The sequence below is a fragment of the Podarcis filfolensis genome (assembly GCF_964270895.1).
Source record: "Podarcis filfolensis genome assembly, chromosome: 6".
NCBI lineage: Eukaryota > Metazoa > Chordata > Lepidosauria > Squamata > Lacertidae > Podarcis > Podarcis filfolensis.
The window spans coordinates 46,096,407-46,115,064 of record NC_139609.1 but is presented as its reverse complement, the minus strand read 5'-3'; positions in this window follow the sequence as shown (position 1 = coordinate 46,115,064).

The window sequence follows — 18,658 nt, the reverse complement described above, 5'->3', positions numbered from 1 at the left end:
GTGTTGGCATTTGGTTTATGTTATTTTTAATGACCAGGTATTTATACAGATTCTCAGAGTGACCTTCAAGTAATTCAAATCGGGCACAAAAAATGGGGATAAATATATATGTGTGTGTGTGTGCTTTCAGTGATACAGGGGAAATGTCTTCTGAAGAAAATGTTGCAGTAATTTTGGGGATTAAATTTATCATCAACCTTCAAAGAAATTGCTCACATGCTAGCCTCCATTCTCAGGATGGGGTAACCATACTAAAATGATCTTATCCCTGTAACATAAAATGAATGTGCCTCATTTCCTCTGTCAAGGCTGCAGTGGGGATTTAGCTTCACTTAACAACATAACACTTAACAACTCGATGACATAACATATATTTGCATGCCTTTACTCTGGCAGCGGACCTTTTTGCACATCGGTTTATAGCCACAGGGGTGAAGAAATACAGAGTGGGTGCCAAGCACCCACCGCACAAAAATTGACACATGGGGGTGGGGTGGAGGAATAATGGATTTCTGGAATGTGCTGCCAGAAAATGTTGGTGAGGACTTTAAAAGAGGATTTCTCAACACAATCAAGACTAGCTAGAGCCTTTAACAGTTTGTGGCCTTGCTAAATGGGCAGGACATGTAGGCAGAAACAATGGGTATGAGATACATCCCATGCGCCATTACCTGGAATGTAAGCAATCCGGGATGCTCTCATGCCACCCTTAGGATTGATTTAAATTTACGGTAAATTATAAGGCTGAAGCTCAGCAACAGAGCATCTCTCTTGCATGCCTAAGGTCCCTGGCATCTCCAGATAGGTTTGGGGGAGACACCTTGTCTGTAACCCTGGAGACCCACTGTCGGTCAGTGCAGACAGGCAACACTGAACTAGATGGACCAATAGTCTGACACAGCTTCCTGTGTCCCTGTTGGAGTATCAAAATGAAAAGCAACACCAAGTTTCTCCATCTTTTGGGATAGGCTGAGAAATAACTCTGAAGAAATGCAGAATCAGCTCAGCTAAAAAAAAGTCATTATTTTATTTGTGATGCTTTGACGTGAATTAACCATCAATATCATTTACTGTGTCAAACAAAAAACATATTTTTAAAACAACAACAACAACACAGTAGTCTGAAAGTTATATAAGTGAAGATTCTGCCTTATTATTGACAACAATTTGATTTGGTATGAACAAGACCTGGTTTAATTCAAAGAGCAGATTTCTGCAGCTCCCTTGTCCTGACTGATGCTTTTTAAAGGTCTATTAATGTTCCTTGTTTTATTGCTCTCCCCATCAACAAGAGCCTTAGCTGCAGAAGAACCTGATGACAGGTGATTAACAGCTCCAGGATGCCGTGTGCTTGACCGCACTCATGGCTCCCTAAACAGTTTAACAAATTATCAGCACAGCAATTTATTTTGTGGTTAAGTAACCCATTTCTATAAACAAGCTGCTAATGAAGTTCAAAATCTTGGCACTTGGCTGTGCTTCCAAACAGAATTTTGAGAGATACCGTCGCTTTCTTTTTCTTTCATTATGAAACAATAATCACCTATGAAAACTGAGACTATGGAGAAACACAGGAGCACAAAGTTCTATCTGACCACTTTTGAAACAAGGCGTGGATGTTAATGGGTCTGTTCCTTGGCGCTGTGTTTTCAAATGTGGAAAACGCATTATACTTGGAAATGTCTACATAAGCTATTTGCTGAGGCACATCTCGACATTCTGCTTGAGAGGGCAACCACTATAGTTTGAATACCTGCACTTCCTAAGGGAGTCCCTGATTAAACTGCACGTCAATACATTTTAAGGTTCCAAAGCATTCTGGAGACCCTTCTGCCTTATAGACTGCCATTGGCAAAAGACTTCTACCCCGGTGTACTGCAATTCTATCACCATGTCACACCCATGTGGTGACATGGGTCCTGCATAAGTGCAACAAAAACTGCATCATTGAGAAACCTCCTTGAATGGTAGTAGGACATGCTGGATTCTTGTAAGGACAGGTTCTGTTCCAGTTCATTTCCACTGAATGCAGTAGTGGATTATGAGGTTGGGGCCTCCCAATGCAGAATCACTGCTGCTAACTGGGAAGAAGAGTGGGAGGAGCAAGATAGTGGGAAGGTCAGCACTGTGCAAACGCACCAGCGGGAGTGTCGCATTGGCTTTGCTGATGCGTTCACACAGCACCAACCTCTCCACCACCTTGTCGTTCATATTCTCCATCCAACAGTTGACTGCACTGCTGGGAGGACAGGTTAAGCGCTGCCGCCCCACACACCCATCTGCTACTGACTTTATGGAAACCTCTCACCAAATACAACTTGGAGCAAAGTTCAGTAGAAATGTGTGTTCATATCTCTACACGTCCCCCAAATAAATAAGGCCTTGTGAATGTTTAATACGAACACTCGAAAATATCAATTTACCCTCTGCTTCTCCTTTATGGGAATCCTCTCCTTCTCCAAGTCTAAAAGGCATTAACCTGTGGAAGGGGAAATGAATTGCAAGTGGTTGTAGCTATCGCCAACAGTTTGCATAGGGAGGAAAGAAAGGCCACACACCCAAAATGGCAAGGACCCTGTTGCCCCAAAGGTCCTTGGAATGTGGGGTAGACCTCTCCCTCACCAGCCACTTTGTTGTTGTTGTTTAGTCGTTTAGTCGTGTCCGACTCTTCGTGACCCCATGGACCAGAGTGCGCCAGGCACTTTAGGCCATTTCATTTGGATATGCAAAACTGGAATGCCTCTGGCCAGTGTTTCACAACATACATTTCCAGACTGAGAAACCTGTGTGAGAGTGGTTAGAGGTATGACGCTGGTGGGAAATGCCCCAGCTGCCTCTGACCACCATCATGAAACCCACACACCACAGCCGTGTTTCCCTCAGAAAAGACCAAAGGGAGATGGCTGGTTGAGCAGTGCTGGTCAGAGGTGCCACAAGAGCCTGTGACTGGTGTTATGCAGAAAACAAAGATGCACAATGCTGAAGAATGGCCAGTTCATCCCCAGTGAAAAGTTTTGACATATTTTCTTCCTTTCTTTTTTGAACCCTGCAATCCAGCCTGCTTCAGGGTGCAAATTTTGGCTCTCAACTCCAACTGGGTCAGTCTCTTCAAGTAAGAATAGCTTCACATTTCCAAGCTCTGTTGTCAAATACCCTGACCTCAACTTCAAAACCACTTGATGATCGAACTCCCTAAAAGTAAAACTTACTCTGTGGCTAACTTATAACCTGTATTGTAGAAATACTTCATAAACATGTCTTTGAGGCTCTTGTTCTATATTTTCATTTACCCCAAATGGATATTACTTCCTGAAGTTTAAGAAATTCTCTCCTCTGAGGTGGAAAAAAAAAGATGCCTGTTTGCTCCAAGACTGGGTTTTCTAAGAATTCATTCTTCTCTGAGGTAATGCAAAAATAATGCAACTTAGTTTTTGACAGGTTTCAAGTTCTCCCTGCAAGCCAGGGGAAAAAATTATGTTCCATAGTTTTGAGCAAGCTGTGTTTCTGTAACAATAGCAAATGTTTTAGAAGCCTCCTGCAACCGATAAAGCTCTTTGACCTCCAAAAAAGAAAATCAGGAGGATAGAAGTGTAATACATAAATTAATTAAGAGGGAGGGTTGACTTGTTTGCCTTATATTGAGTTGCAGAGCTATCACTCAAGATCTGAATATCCTTGCCCCCCAGCTCTTTCCAAACCACAAATGTTGTCTCTAATCATGTGATTTATAACAAGTTGATGCCTATTGTCAGAAATGTGTCTTAAGGCACTCTGGATGTGTCAAGAAGATTTAACGCAGATCGTGGTTTATACAAAAATGTACTGCATGCAGAAGGCCAAGCCTCTTTTTTTTAAAAAAAAAAAAAAACTTCCTTCATTTGTAACATGGCTTTAATGGCCTCGAAAATGATATGATTGGTCCTGGGATGATAGAATTTCTCTCCTCACATTGTAAGCCAGGCACAGGATTCTACTATTAATAACCTGGAGAAAGCAAGCGGGATGATACAACATTTCTTTGCTGCCCTTTTTTTTAATAATAAAAAAATGCAAGGGACTATTTATTGAAGTAGTTAAGTTCAATCAGTTTTTATCGGGTTGCGGTATGTATGTGGACCACACGGTGTCGACGTGTTTAGAAGTTGCCACCATTGTACAGGGTGGGAGGAGGAAGAGAGATTAGCCTACCGCTGCAAAACAAGGCATTTATGCCACATTTCTGCTGCAAAACAAGGCATGCTTGAAGGCAAGTGCCTGCCAGCTCACCACCAGAGCTCAATGTGATGTCAGGAAGTTTACAGGTAGTGGCATGTGTGGTAAGGTAATGCTGTGGAGCTGCCCTCCAGATGCTGGTGTTGCTATTGCTTACCTAGACAGTGCTCAGGTGGGGCAGATTGGGGCTGCATGGGTACAGCAACGGAAGCTCCAGATTGGTCCCACCATTGCACTTATGATGCCCTGGCCTCATCACTACCCCACCCCAGGTATATCCAGGAAAGTTGCAGTGATGCAGGTGTTGGTAGGTGGCTCCAGGGCTTCATTCCACCACATGCGCCACAACTTCATAGCCTTTGGGTGTATCATGAGCCCCTGGACTTTTAGATTGTTCTCACTTGGGGTTTTCCTCTCTTTTTTTAACTGTATTTTTTATTAAAGATTTCTTGGTTTACAAAAGTATTGCAGTGTCTCTTCTTTCAAGTTACATTTTATACAGATCAACTTCATTTGTTGGGACATTAATGTTACATTAGGAAGAAAGGGGGGAAAGAGGTGGGATTGGGGTCGGGTGGCAATGCTTCTATTCTACTTAATGTATGTGTGGGGTTTTGTGTCCACATCACTTGTGCAGGTTCTCTTTACTATTTGCTTGTGTTCCTTTAGTGGTGAGAGAGGTTGGGGTTGGCCTAGGGTGTGGTTGTTTGTTTGTGATTGGCTGTGGTGAACTTTGTTTTCATGTGTGAGTGGGGTGGGTGGGTGTTTTTGTATCAGGCTAGCCATATTGATTCGTATGCTGTTGGTGGATACTTGTCGTTGTCTTGTTGGGCTGTGTATGTGATAAAGGGGAGCCTCTTCTTCTATTTGTCCCCGTGTCAGTTTCAGTTTATTGGTTAGTTTTTCTAATAAGACTGTTTTCCATACTATTTGGTACCATTGGTCCATGCTTATTTCTGATAGGTCTCTCCAGTGTCAGGCTATGATGTTTTTGGCTACTGAGAGTAGGTGGGTTATGAGCTCTTTATGATGTGAGTAGGCATTATTATCTTGGAAGATGTTTAGTAGGGCCAGTTCTGGGGTGACTTCTAATACTTGCTTAGTTGTTTTGCATATTTCTCATATGGTTGTTGTCCAGAATAGTTGGATTTTGGGGCATTCCCACCACATGGGGAGGTATGTGCCTGTGGAGGTGCAGCCTCTCCAGCATTAGCATTAGTTTCCTTGGTGTTAGGTACCACCTGTGAGTTTCAACTTGGGGTTTTCCTATGGATTTGGCCTTCAAAAATTGAGGAAGCCTGTATGTATGCATGGCACATTAACATGCACAAGTATCGGAGAAGGATTCACCTAATGAACCCTCTCCCAGATGCAATGCTACACTTGTGGGATTTGGAAAACAACAAGATGTCTTTCAGAAGTCCCACCTGCTGCACCCATTTCCAAGCAGGAGAGGGAAGTGAGGGTTTACCTTCACGGTCATGCAGATCCCTGGAAGTTGCTCAGAGCACCTCCAGAGCTCAGCATGGCTTCACAGAAATGACCCACTGCAGCTACTCTGGAAAGCCTCGGGATACATTTGAAGGCTCTTGCACAAAAGCTTATTGCCAGCTGTACAACTCTCTTCTGCCAGGCAGAAGAAGTTCAGACTTGTGCAAATTGGATTTACCAATTCATGTCTTCAACATTAACCAGAGTGGGGTGGGGAAAGTCTCGCTGCATGAAAGATTGCAACTATTTTTCCATTGCCAGAAGAGTCACATCTTCCCGTGTTTCTAGTCTTGTGGGGGTAGGAATCCACAATCTCATAGATGGCCCTTTTTCTGACAGGACACTACTGGTGCAAGCCAACCATTTGCTCAATTACCTATTTACAGCACTAGTAATGTGTAATACAACAGAATTAGGAATAATCAATAATGGAGATGTAACAATGTAAAAGTACAGAAGATGAGTTGCTTTTAACCTCTGAATATTTGCAGGGCTGTCACATGAATCGATGAAAAAGAACTGCTTTTTCATTGCAACAGAGGGTAGGATATGTAGCAATGGGTTTTAATTACAGGAAAAAGAATTTAGACTAAACAATAAGAACTGCCTAATGGTACAAGCTTGCTTAACAAGGGGACTGACTCAAAATGTGATGAACTATCCTTCATTTTTATTAAGTTCGTTTTTAGGAAGAGATTGCATAGCCATCTATCAGGGATGCAGCACAATGGATTTTCTGCATTAGCAATAGATGTGGCCATATGCACTGTGAGGTCCTTTCCAATATTTTAATACAGGCCACCTCACAGTTATGGGATGTGTGGCTTAAGAAACCCACACCTGCAATTTCTCCAGGGCTGTAGATGTAATAACATGGGAATCTGCTCCAATCTGAAGCACATTCACATTCACAGTCTGGTGAAAATAAAAATACAAGATTGGCTTGGGCCAATATTTAATACAAAAATAGCTCTGCCATTCTCTCCCCAACCCCTGCAACACACATACACAAACACACACACACATCTCAAGCCGCAGATCCAGTATCCACAAATACAAAAACTTTTTCTAAAGGTCCTGTTGGCTGAAATGAAACTTTTCAAAAGTAATAAATAACAGGGCAATTATTTTTACTTCCTATGCAGGAACTGAAAACTTTGATTGATGTTGCCTTTTCAGATAGTGCCAATGAGCCTCAAGGAGCTTTCCCTGGCACACCTGCCAGCATTTTGGAATGAATGTGAGATACTATCTATATGACTAGGCACAACTTGCTCTCTGTCCATCCTCCCCCTGTGAAAGCATTTCATGACTCAGAAGAGACATCAGCCATCATCCATAAAGGTTCTTTAGGTAGGTGAAAGGCTGTCTCAATCTCAATCACGAATTCTCTAGGGCTTTATTCAGCTAACTGCCACTCAGAGCAAACTCAGTGGTGTTACTGGCCATGACTAACTTAGGACCATTAATTTCAAAGGGTGTACTTTGAAGAGAAGGTAGTTGAATACAACCCATGCTTAGCTTAAATCCTGCTGATTCTGCTTAATCAGTTTATTTCAGTGGATTTCAGTGAGAATACATTTGCCGAAATCCAGGGTGTTCAGCTGAATGATATGACAGAAGCAGTTGTTCAACAGTTTGCTGATATAGGAATAAAATGCACAGTTTAGCAAAGCTACTCAAGGAGCAATGCGGGTTGTATGCATAAACGTGAATGTGTGTGTATATAGGAATACAAATTCAAATTATTGAGACTAGTTCCTGAGTCTGAGGATCTTTTTGTCTCTGCATCATAATTGTAAAACTAAGGCAAATAAATATTGAACTGCATTACATACAACTCCCACAAAGAGCCCTGCAATTTGAAATGTAAAGCATACATACAGCAGGATCCGGTCTCTGCAAACTTTGTCAGGGTATAAGGGTATCTTTTTATATAAGTTGGCTTCAGTCCCACTGCTGGGTCAGAGACATGATATCCCAATAAACATTCATGGATCACCGGGAAATCACAGGGAAGAGTGGGCCTGCTCCAGCCCACCTTTCTCAATCGAACATTTAACATGGACTCTGAGTGCTTCAAGCAGTGTTGACTGTTCTGCAAATCTTAATGGCCCCAAACTTTATAATAATGCTAGCTCATTAGGTATAGGGGTGTGGGGGGTGTTAAGGGATGGGTAGAACCTCTGGTGGGGGACAAGTCATACTTCTTCTGGGGTAGTTGGTCTACCTTTGGTCCCCACCCTGCATTCAGTTCTCACCTGTGGCTCCTAGAAGCTGTCAGTATGCAACAGCAGCCACACCCTGGGAAACAGCATCAACCGGTTAGCTAAACCAGGTCAGGGTAGCCAATGGGTCTCAAACCCTGGGTGAGTTAGGGACATCCAGTGCATGAGAAAACAGGGTCTAGCAGATTGAGCAGACAAGACCAACAGTGGATCCAATGGTCAAGAAGGCAGATTCTGCAAGTCTTATTATAACATAATTATTGACCTGTCTGCAAGTTCCATCTCTAGTTAAGCGTAGTTAAAATAAGTACCTCATTTTTATTGTTTGTCTCATTTTACATTTTTAGTGTGTATGTAAACTCAACAAAACCTGGTCCTTTGTTTTAAATTACTCGTTTTGCCTCATGAGTAAAATGGCTGCTTTAGCCTAAACCCATATTGACCTCAATTTAAAGAAATGAATGGTGAGGGGAGAGTATTTAAAAATAAATAAATAAATAAAACTGCAATATAAGATAATAAAAATTAAAAATGAATGAAAGCTCAGCTCATGTATGTGTTAACAGGACTTTTTTTTTACCTGCTAGCAATATATGTGCAATAAGATTATGGTGATGATTATGACAGCTTGTTCAGTAACATCATAGGGGAAAATCTTACACATCCCACTAAAAGATGAGTACCACCATTAAGCCCAGCTTACTTACCCAAGGCCTGAGTTAATATAATGTCTTAGCCTAGCGCTTAAAAACTGATAATGTTGGTGCCACTTGTGTTTTCACAGCATTCTACAGATGGGGGAGCCACCACTGAAAGGCCCTTTTTCATGATCATCCTCCACACCTCCCTTGAGTGAGAGATGCAGAGAAGAGCCACTAATGAAGACTGCAGGGTCTGGGCTGGTTCATATGGAGAGAGGTAGTCCGTGAGGTGTTGTGCTTCTGAGCTGCATAAGCTTTATGGTTCAAAACCAGGACTTTGAATAGAGCCCAGAAACTAATTGGTAGCCAGCGCTATATGTTTATGACCCAACTGTGGGCGTCCTTAGGCATCTGGTTTGTCATTGTGAGAACAAGATGCTGGGCAGAATGGCCGTTTGGTCTGGTCCATGCGGGCTCTTCTTGTGTACTCCAGTTCACAGGCACTGTGAATTATTTTGCTTATTTTAAGAAAGAAAGAAAGGCTGGTAAAATTCATTTTATTAAAAAATCTCTCCAGAAAGCCGGGAGTGAAACAGAGAGAATAAAAAAACTTTCATTCCGGTAACACCTTAGAGACCAACTAAGTTTGTTATTGGTATGAGCTTTTGTGTGCATGCACACTTCTTCAGATTCTTCAAAGAGAGACAGACAGAGAAATCCCTTTGAAAACCAGGAGTGAGGCGTATCAGTACTGTCAATACCATTCAGCTTTCCAAACCCTTCGAAAAGCTGCAAACAGATAAGGGGGAAATGTAACAGGCAGAATTTTAGGAATGCCGCTGTGAAGTCAACTTCAATAATAGTATCAAGTGGCTGAATTGTGCTTCCTCACAATTGTGCCTCATTTTTCGAAATTGTGGACAGCTTGGATCACCTTTTTCTGTAGAAATTCCCTGGTAGAAGTCACACTGATGTGAGAGGAAGGGAAAAGGAAGAGCTGTAAATGGTCTGGATCTGGATTTCTGGTTGCAGAGGCTTGAAGGAGTTGCAGGCTTTTCTATATGCTGTGCCTGGCGATCTCTCCCTCCCTCCCTCCCTCTCTCTCTCTCTCTCTCTCTCTCTCTCTCTCTCTCTCTCTCTCTCTGTGTGTGTGTGTGTGTGTGTGTGTGTGTGATTTGAACTATTACTGCCTACCAGTAGAAACATTTGAATTGCAGTTGAGCACCACCCAGTGGCTAACTGAAAAACGCAACTTACAGCCATTACATCCGTGAAGTTTAACCTTTTCAGACCCAGGGCTGATTTTTATTTCTAACATTCAGTAATGTGAGCCAGTTTGTTCACTGTATATATCTGCCTGTCTTTCTGTTTTACTTATTTCACTTCTTTCTGTACCAGGGAAAGCACCACAGCTCAGTGGCAGAGCATCTGATTTTTTTAAAATTAGTTTTTATTAAATATTTTATTGTGTAAGAAAACAAACAAACATACAAAGAAAAGTAGATATTGTCTCTCCACTTTCAGTTCATTGAGTCTTTTTCACAGTTTGTTTACATTCGTTATGAGACACTGTTGTCATAGACGTTATGCAGTTGGACGAAAGAGAGGGGGGGAGAGATGGGGAATAATAATATTTGGTTCTATTGCATAATGTTTGCAGGGGTGGTGTGTCAGCATCACAGAGGTAGGTCCTACACACACACACACACATGTTGGTGTTGAAAGAGATTGAAAGGTCAAGAGCTTGGTTTGTTGCAATCTGTTGGTTGCAGTGTGGTTTGTTTATATTGGGGGGCAGTTGTTTCCTGTCCCCAAATACTGTCCCTTGCCCCTCCATGCTTCTAACCCCCTGCTCCTGCTTTGTCTGGTGCCATTTTCAGTTGATCCTAACAGAACTGTAGTTCCTCACCCTCTTGGGAATTGTATGTCACCTGCATCTGTAAATGGAGCTGAGAAATGGCTCTGGCACATGAGCAGATATTGTTGCAGTCATTGTTAGTTATGGACAAACTCACTGAAGCTCGGTTCAGAAATGGACCAGCTATTGTGAGCATCATTGGAGAATGCTTGGGAGATCATCAGTATTATCAAGTGTTTGTTCTTATTTGTTGCTGCTGCTGCTGTTGTGTGTGTTTTTGTCGGCTTGTAATTCTTCTGCATCCATACTAAGGTTCTGGGATGCATGTGCACTTGTACACAGCTCCTTGGGAATTGAAGCGCAGCAGTGTGCAAAGGCTGTGTAATTCAGAAGCATTTTTTTAAATAAATAACAGAACCAAAACAATGATTGGATGTGCGCACTGCTTTAAAAGTCACATTTGCATGCTAGGTGCCCTCGAGGCATACCTGGCTTTTTCAAACTTTATTGTTGGTAGAAAGGTGATGTTCTGTAAATGAGATTTCCATTACAAATAAAGAAAGAAAGAAAGAGGAAGAAAGCTCAAGGCAGTTTCGGCAACTCAGCACAGTTTCATTGGGTTAAGGTAATCAACTTGTGAGCATGTGCTAACGGTGGCTGCCAGATTTTAGTGGCATGTCAAGTTGATGAATGCCGAGCCAAATCGGCACATAAACTTGGAACAATCTCAATTTCAAATGTCAACCGAGATGAAGAATTTCAGCACAAGAGCTCTCCCTGGAATATTCCCAGGTATTAAACACTGGCAAAGCTTGTATCCTGAACCCATTCTTTTTGAATCCCAGCTGCATCCATACTTAAGAGCACAAAGTGCTGCAATAGCAACAAGAGTAGCAGCTCTTCGCTTTTGAACCCCCTGGGTTTGATAGCTATATCCATCTTCTTGCGATATCTGTTGGGTCCTAAACAGTACTACATCAAAGGATTCCACCCACCCCTGTAAGTGCAAGGCTTGCACTTGAATTAATAAAGTTAATGGACACACAGCAATTTACCCTAGTGGCTGTGGTACCTAGCCATGGGCGTAGCCAAGGGGGGCAGGAAGGGGCAGCTGTCCCCCTTAATCAATAAAAATCAATAAAAATACATAGCTGAGATCCCCCCCCAAAAAGGCCTGCCTCCCCCCAACAAAAATCCTGGCTACACCCATGCACCCAGACCTTGATAGGTGCGGGCTTTTAACTGCCAAGGCCCCACTAGAGGAATCAGAGGAGGGCCTGTAATTCCATGAAGGTGACCATAGAGGGGAAAGGGTGGGGCCAAACCAGGACTGTCAGGCCTTATGGCATCCCAGCTGCTGCATCTTGTTGGTATGCTTCCAAGGAAATGGAGGCAATTGGCAGGCCCCCAGCTGGCCCCAGCTCACCGGCTGGTAGCCGGGCGATCTCTGGTCCTTGGATCAGCATGTAACTGCGACTCGAGCTTCAGAAGCCTTCAGAAGATGAGCACGCAAGCCAGCAGAGTAAAAAAAAACTCTTCACAACAGAAGGGCAGATAGAGGCTGTGTAAAGCATATTTACAAGCAGTTTATTCAGCGTATATCAGGACAAAGAAAACATATCTGCTCTCCTTCATGTCCAAGCAAGAAGCATAAGCAAAAGCTATACACAAACGGAAGTTCCCAGCAATCTGTGCTGGAATGTAAACAGGCATGTGACACACAACAGTCATGCCTGTACTTAAGGTGGAATGGAATATTCTAACACAGCTATCTTCTACAGAGAGCCCAGGCTCAGAGGCAGAAGCCAAGCCACCTCCCAGTCTGAGAGAGAGCCAGCACATGAAGGTGCAGGACCAAGCAGTGGCCATGGGCTAGAGTGCACATCTGAAAGCTAAAACCTGCTCAAAGTTTGCTTCCTTATGAGTAGATACAAATTCTTGGATAGCTGCATGGGGTGTGTGTGGCTGCCCCAGGCGCATAATTCTGGAGGGCACAACCAGGCACCCCAACAACAGGCACAGTGGGGTCCATTCGCCCTCTGCACCCCACACGCCAGCACTCCCTGCCCCCAGTGTGACCACGCCCTTGGTGCCTACATGCCTGCCCCGGGCACCAAAAACCCATGCTATGCTGCTGGATAGCTGTGACAACCAACAGGTGTTCCTAGGGACTCTCTAAGAGTGGCACTGTATATCTAATCTAACCAATGGAAATGAATGCAGAAGCATGATTAGGGTTCAGCTTCAGGTTATGTTTGTGGTTTCATATTCATGAGTTTCTCTCTCTCAGCATAAAAAAAGAAAAGAAATGGTAGCACAAACCACTCTCAATATGGAACTGAACCTCCCAGATGTATGCAGAATCCTGTGGTGCCCTAGACTGCTTCAGAAAATTAACCAGGGAAAATTGATTACTAGATTCCCCTTGCTGCCCTGGACCTCCTGTGGATAAAATCTATTAAAATGAACTGGGAGGCCTCTTTTCCCCCTGCTTCGACCTTGAATGTAACTTCCCTGTAGGCAAATATTGGAAGATAGCCCTTGATTTGGTATGAGGCATATGGCATTGGCACCATAAAACAAAACAGGAGCTGCAGCTCAAAATATATGTCATCAAAAGCATATTTGGGAGCCTGGGAATGCAATATCTTCCGCCAGCTTTGAGATGCTGTCATGGGATGTGGGGGCATTTTGGGTTGTATGTTCAGACAAAAGAAAAGACTCCACACGCAGCACATAATTAACATGGAATTTACTGCCATAGCATATGGTGGCAGATGCTAACTTTTTAAAAGGATTAGATTAATTCATTTATTTTTTTAAAAAGACTCCCTTCACTCATATACCAAATCTCTGATGGGGGGGGGGGGTGAGGTGTGTTTACAAATGGAAAACCTCATTACTGCGGAGAGAGAAAAGGTGAAACCATTTTTTTAAATGTTTTGTTATCTTCATCTTCCCTGTGGCATGAGACATCTAAATTAAATGCTGTGCCAGGATCTGACCTTCAGCTTCTTTAAGGTGTTCTGTCTTTGTGAAAAGAGGCTTCCATTTTTTTGCTTCATTCTCAGGGAACTTTAAATTTTCTTTTAAATTTTGGTGAGGGTGGGGTTTTGAGCTTATGGGAAATACCATATTTTTCCGTGTATAGGATGCCCCCTATTTTGTGGGACTCCAATTTAAGAAAATGGGGGGAGATGGACCAGAGTTGTTGAGCTTTTTTGGGTGGGATGCCAAAAATCACTCTGCACTATCCGAGACGAGCCCCGATTTTGAACATTATTTTAGAGTAAAAAAAACCTCGTCTTATACATGGAAAAGTACGGTATCTCTCTGGAATGCCCTCACTGCCATGCATCTTATATATGACCAGTGAGAATTTTAAACATGCCTCTGATATCTTTTCTGTTCTCTGATTTAGTTGTAGCACCTGTATATTGAATAGCATCACCCAGACTTTCCCGTCTATAATTAAAACTGGAATATTTGGAAAGCAAAGAACAGGAAATATTCAGTGGGATGCCCCACTGCTTTTTAAGTAGCTTGCTTGGGAAGATTTATGCTGAAAGGACCATAAAGCAGGAAATAAAATAGTGGTCCAACTCTGAGTTAGGTTTTTAACAAGGAAGATGGGGAAAGGAAGAAAAACACCAACGTGTGGGGATGGGGGGAGCCAGGGAATATGGATTTGGTGTCATTGCTTGAGTTCTGCCAACAGAATGACCCCCCCCCCAAATACTGAATTGTTCTGTTAGGTAATATTCTTGTTCCTTTTTACAAGTGTATGTGGAATTGGATGAGGCAGGAGAAATAGCATAAGCCCCACCACTGAGGCATTGGAAGTTAGGGTCAATTGATTTTTTTAACCCTTTACACACTGGTTTAAATATCTAGCAATGCCCCTGGTTGGCCTCTCATCTCACAGAAGCCATCAGCTCCACTTGACCTGTGAGGAAAAGCAGTTGGACCATCTGCTCTGGGGCTGAGGGTGTCAACTGGAAGTGACAAGGAACTGACAAATTCCAGCTTAGAAGGCTGAGGGTCTACCCTGTAAGTTCAAGAACTTCCAGTTCTGTTCCAGCCTCTACAGCTACTCTGCAAGAAGGTTGGGTTGCCACGCCATTTCTCAGAGCAGCCCATTTCCAAGCATTTTATAATGGAACTTTGTAAGAATTTGCTTGCTTTTCTCTTCCCTCTCAATCCCCTTTTCCTTTTGTGTGGTGTCCTTTTAGATTGTAAGCCTGAAGCCAGGGATTCTGTTGTCTCCGGCAATGGACAGTGCAGTGGGGCTACAATGCTCTTCAACTTTGGGGGCCCCACAATCACCACAATTCATTTACACTTAACTTGGAAAACTAGAAAAGAAATAAAATAGCCAGTTGAGGCAGTGATTAGGATAATCACTCTAGTCTGAAGTAGTTAATTTTTTTTTTAACCCAATGTTTTCACAATAAAATTTATTACGTTTGTGTACCACTGAAACAACTTATGAACAGCTTATTGGGGCCTCTCTTAGTGTGGTCTACTGAATTGTGCTTTAGTAGGGCATAAATCAGCATGCTCATATCCTGCAACCACACTTTTCAAACCTAATGAAGCTGTGTGTCCTCTGTATCTTGAGTTGTCACAGCTCCTGATGTAATCTGAGACTGAGATTTTCCAGAATTTGGCACTTCTTTTGTTCAGTTTCACCCTCTTCTTGTTATTTTGGGTACATTGTAAGAACGCAACAACCCCGTGACTCTTTGCTGAAGGGTAGGTTGAACTATTTTCTAAATAAATGTGTAACGAAAGGCAAGAGGAAATTTATTTGATTTATTTAAAAGTAAAATATTCTAAAGCTGAGTCCGGTCTGTAAGTGAATATCACAGAGGTCACTGGAAACACAAACTGAGGACCCCCTCCCTGGAGCAACTAAACCAGGCTTCCTCAACCTCGGCCCTCCAGATGTTTTTGGCCTACAACTCCCATGATCCCCAGCTAGCAGGACCAGTGGTCAGGGATGATGGGAATTGTAGTCTCAGAACATCTGGAGGGCCGAGGTTGAGGAAGCATGAACTAAACCCTGTAGGTTGCAGATACAGAACATCCCAGAGAAGTTGCTTTATCTGCTGAAGTGAAAATATAATGCTGCCTCTTGGAGAGACTTCATCAGGCAAGTCCTCCTTCTCCCTGCCTTGCCCCACCGCTTGGCCCTGGGAGTCCTCATAAGGGAGCTGGTCCTGGAGGAAGAACTGTGAGGGGAGAGACTTGATCAGGCAAGGCCTTCTTCTACCTGCCTTGCCCCACCCTGCAGTCTCTGCTTCTCAATTTGTATTGTATTATTTTATGCACTATGGCTTGCCGTTGTTTTATTGATTGTAGTTTTGAAATTATTTATTGTAATAGTTAAGAGTGGGTTTCTGTTTAATTTTTATATGCTGATATTATTATTCTATACCATTCTAATGATGGTTGAATGTTACTTTATTTGATGTAGGTTGCTTATTTTAAAGCTATGCTTTATTATCACATTTTTGTATTTTGTTATAAGGTGTACGTTCTTTGTTTCTTCAGCTTGTAAACCGCCTTGAGTATTGTAAGATAGAAAGACAGTATATGAATTAAAAGTTATGATGATGATGATGATGTTCTCAGGCGTGAGTGACATCCACATGTAAGATTTCAAGGCAGTGGTGGTCTAGACCTTGATGAAAAGTTCAGGGCCCTCCCAAGGGGAGAGTTAGTTTAATTAAGAGCCATGGAATTTTGGCCCAACCAATAGTTTCTTTCTGCCATAGGAAATGACACTACACTGGTAATGAGTCCATATGTTCCCATAGAATTTTTCATTACCTAGAAGCCCAAATGGGTGGTTGCATTATAGGCTCTAGGCTCCCTCTTTCTATCACTGACTGCTTACTAGTCACCTTTATGGTCCTCACCTTTCCAGTATGTGAGCTCCTAAAGCTATGCATGGCTCCATTTCAGGCCAGGGGATTGTAAAACACTCTGCAAATATTACAAACTATGGAAATATAAATCAAACATCTGCACCATAAAAGGTTGCAGTCCTTCGGCAGAGATCCCCACAAGATGTTAAAAGTACTTTGGTGGCTGGACAGGTTACACAGAGATCGTGAGTTGAAGCCAAATTCTTGGATATGAACACACTGAGACATAACCGGCACTTGCCTATCTGGTGTTTGCGATAAATCAGGTCTAAACCCAAGACTCAAATAACAAAAAGCCTTAGGAGAAATTCAGAGTCAAACACTGTGGACCAAAACATCTCCAATAACCTAAATTTATCATTAAATATATTAGTTTAAATAAAATCCTAGTGACCTCATTGGTCTGCATGCTTTTCAGATATTAGATTCTTGCAAACGTTTTGCTCCACATGAATCCGCTCTGAGCACAACCACACCCCTGGCTTATGCTTCAAATGCCCCCTGATGCCCAATTCATACCTGAAAACACAACTGTGTGCAGTCAAGTTTGTGTGGAGCCATATGGTATTGGAAACTGGGTGTTTGAAGCCCATGTGGTTCAGGCAATTTTGACCCTGCTATGCAGGGAGCTGCTTAAGAGACACATTCACCCCCATTTCTTTGCTTACTTAAAATTGAGTTGAGGTGTGTGTGTTCAGATGACACCCCCCCCCAAAAAAATGCACCAAAAATGCATGATAAGCCTGCAAGGTCACATGGACTAGCCCCATGTCCTGATGTTCATATGTTTAGCAGGCCTGGCATGTGCAGGTGTGCTATGCAAGTACTGAAGAGCACTAAGAAATTTTGTATGCAAGAGGGATGGTAGCCCCAAGCCCGACCAAGTCCACTCACACCTTGCAAGGAGGAGGTCTATGCATGTGCATCAGTATGTGAATAGACCCTCTCCACATACCAGATGGATGTGCTTGTGAGTGGCGGCAGCAGAAAATTAGACCACACTGTCCTGTGACTCCCTTCATAGACTCCCTTCAACTCAATGGAATTGGGGGAATCATTTGGGCTGGTGTGATAACATGGGCTTTGGAGAAAAAGCCTCTTTTGGTTTATCCCATTTCCTTCCTATTCTGTGTATCTCCTGCCTATAACTATTATAAAGGAAGACATTGTAATACCAAAGAATTTACAGTACTACCCAGAAATTAACAGCAACAACAAATTTGGGGGGGGGGGGTTCTTTCAAAAATTGGTATATTTCTTTAGTGTATTTTCACATGTCAATTTAACATTCTTTGCTTCAGCCATTTGTAACAATTATGGAAACATGACAATTTAAAGTCTTAGCATCTAATGTGATTAAATAATTCCTGTCTGACTCTCTCATTCCCTACAACTGTAGAAATATAAACCATTACAAATGTAAAACAATCAGTGATAACATCCATCAAATTCGACAAAAACAGGGATTGGAAAGGCATATTTTGAGGTCTTTCCCCTAGGCCACTTGGCCTGGTCCCAGCATTTGATGGTGTTAAAGACAAGCTTACCTGAAGAAAGAGATTACAGAGGTGTGTTTTGCCTGATTTCAGCAAGGATTACAATGATGCACAGTAGTCAATCTACTATGAGAAAGCACAGTATTAGGGTTCCTCTTCATCACCATCCTTTGGAGTAGTGTTTAGGCACGTGTTTGCTGTCACACATTGATCATATGAGCCCTAGACAGGGTGGCAGTGGATGAGAATCACTGTATCTCCTTCTTTGTATCTCCTCTTACTTCTTTGTATCTCCTCTTACATATTATCAGTTGCAGTGATATTCCAAAGTAGTTTCAGTGCTATGAGTTGCCTCAGTGATCACCTCTCCCTGTTTTATCATCTGTGACAGTCGTGTCTGCTTGTCTGTTCCAACCACGGCCTTGAAAGGAAACCTGTTATACATTACCACTAAAGCTTTTTAGCTTTTTTTTGTGAATCATAGAATTGTAGGGCTGGAAGGGATCACGAGGGTCATCTAGTCCAACCCCCTGCAATTCAGGTATCTTTTGCCCAACATAGACATTGAACCCACAACCCTGAGATCGAGTCTCAGGCTCTGACAACTGAGCTATCCCAGAATATTGTGTGGCAAATGTTACTATGACCTTTGAGGGTAGGTAGCCAGTTCAATTCCCGGCACATGGAAGTACAGTGGTACCTCAGGTAAAGAACTTAATTCGTTCTGGAGGTCCGTTCTTTTTTTTTAAAAAAATATTTACTTGAGTTTGGGAATTTTACATACATTCTATTATCTCCT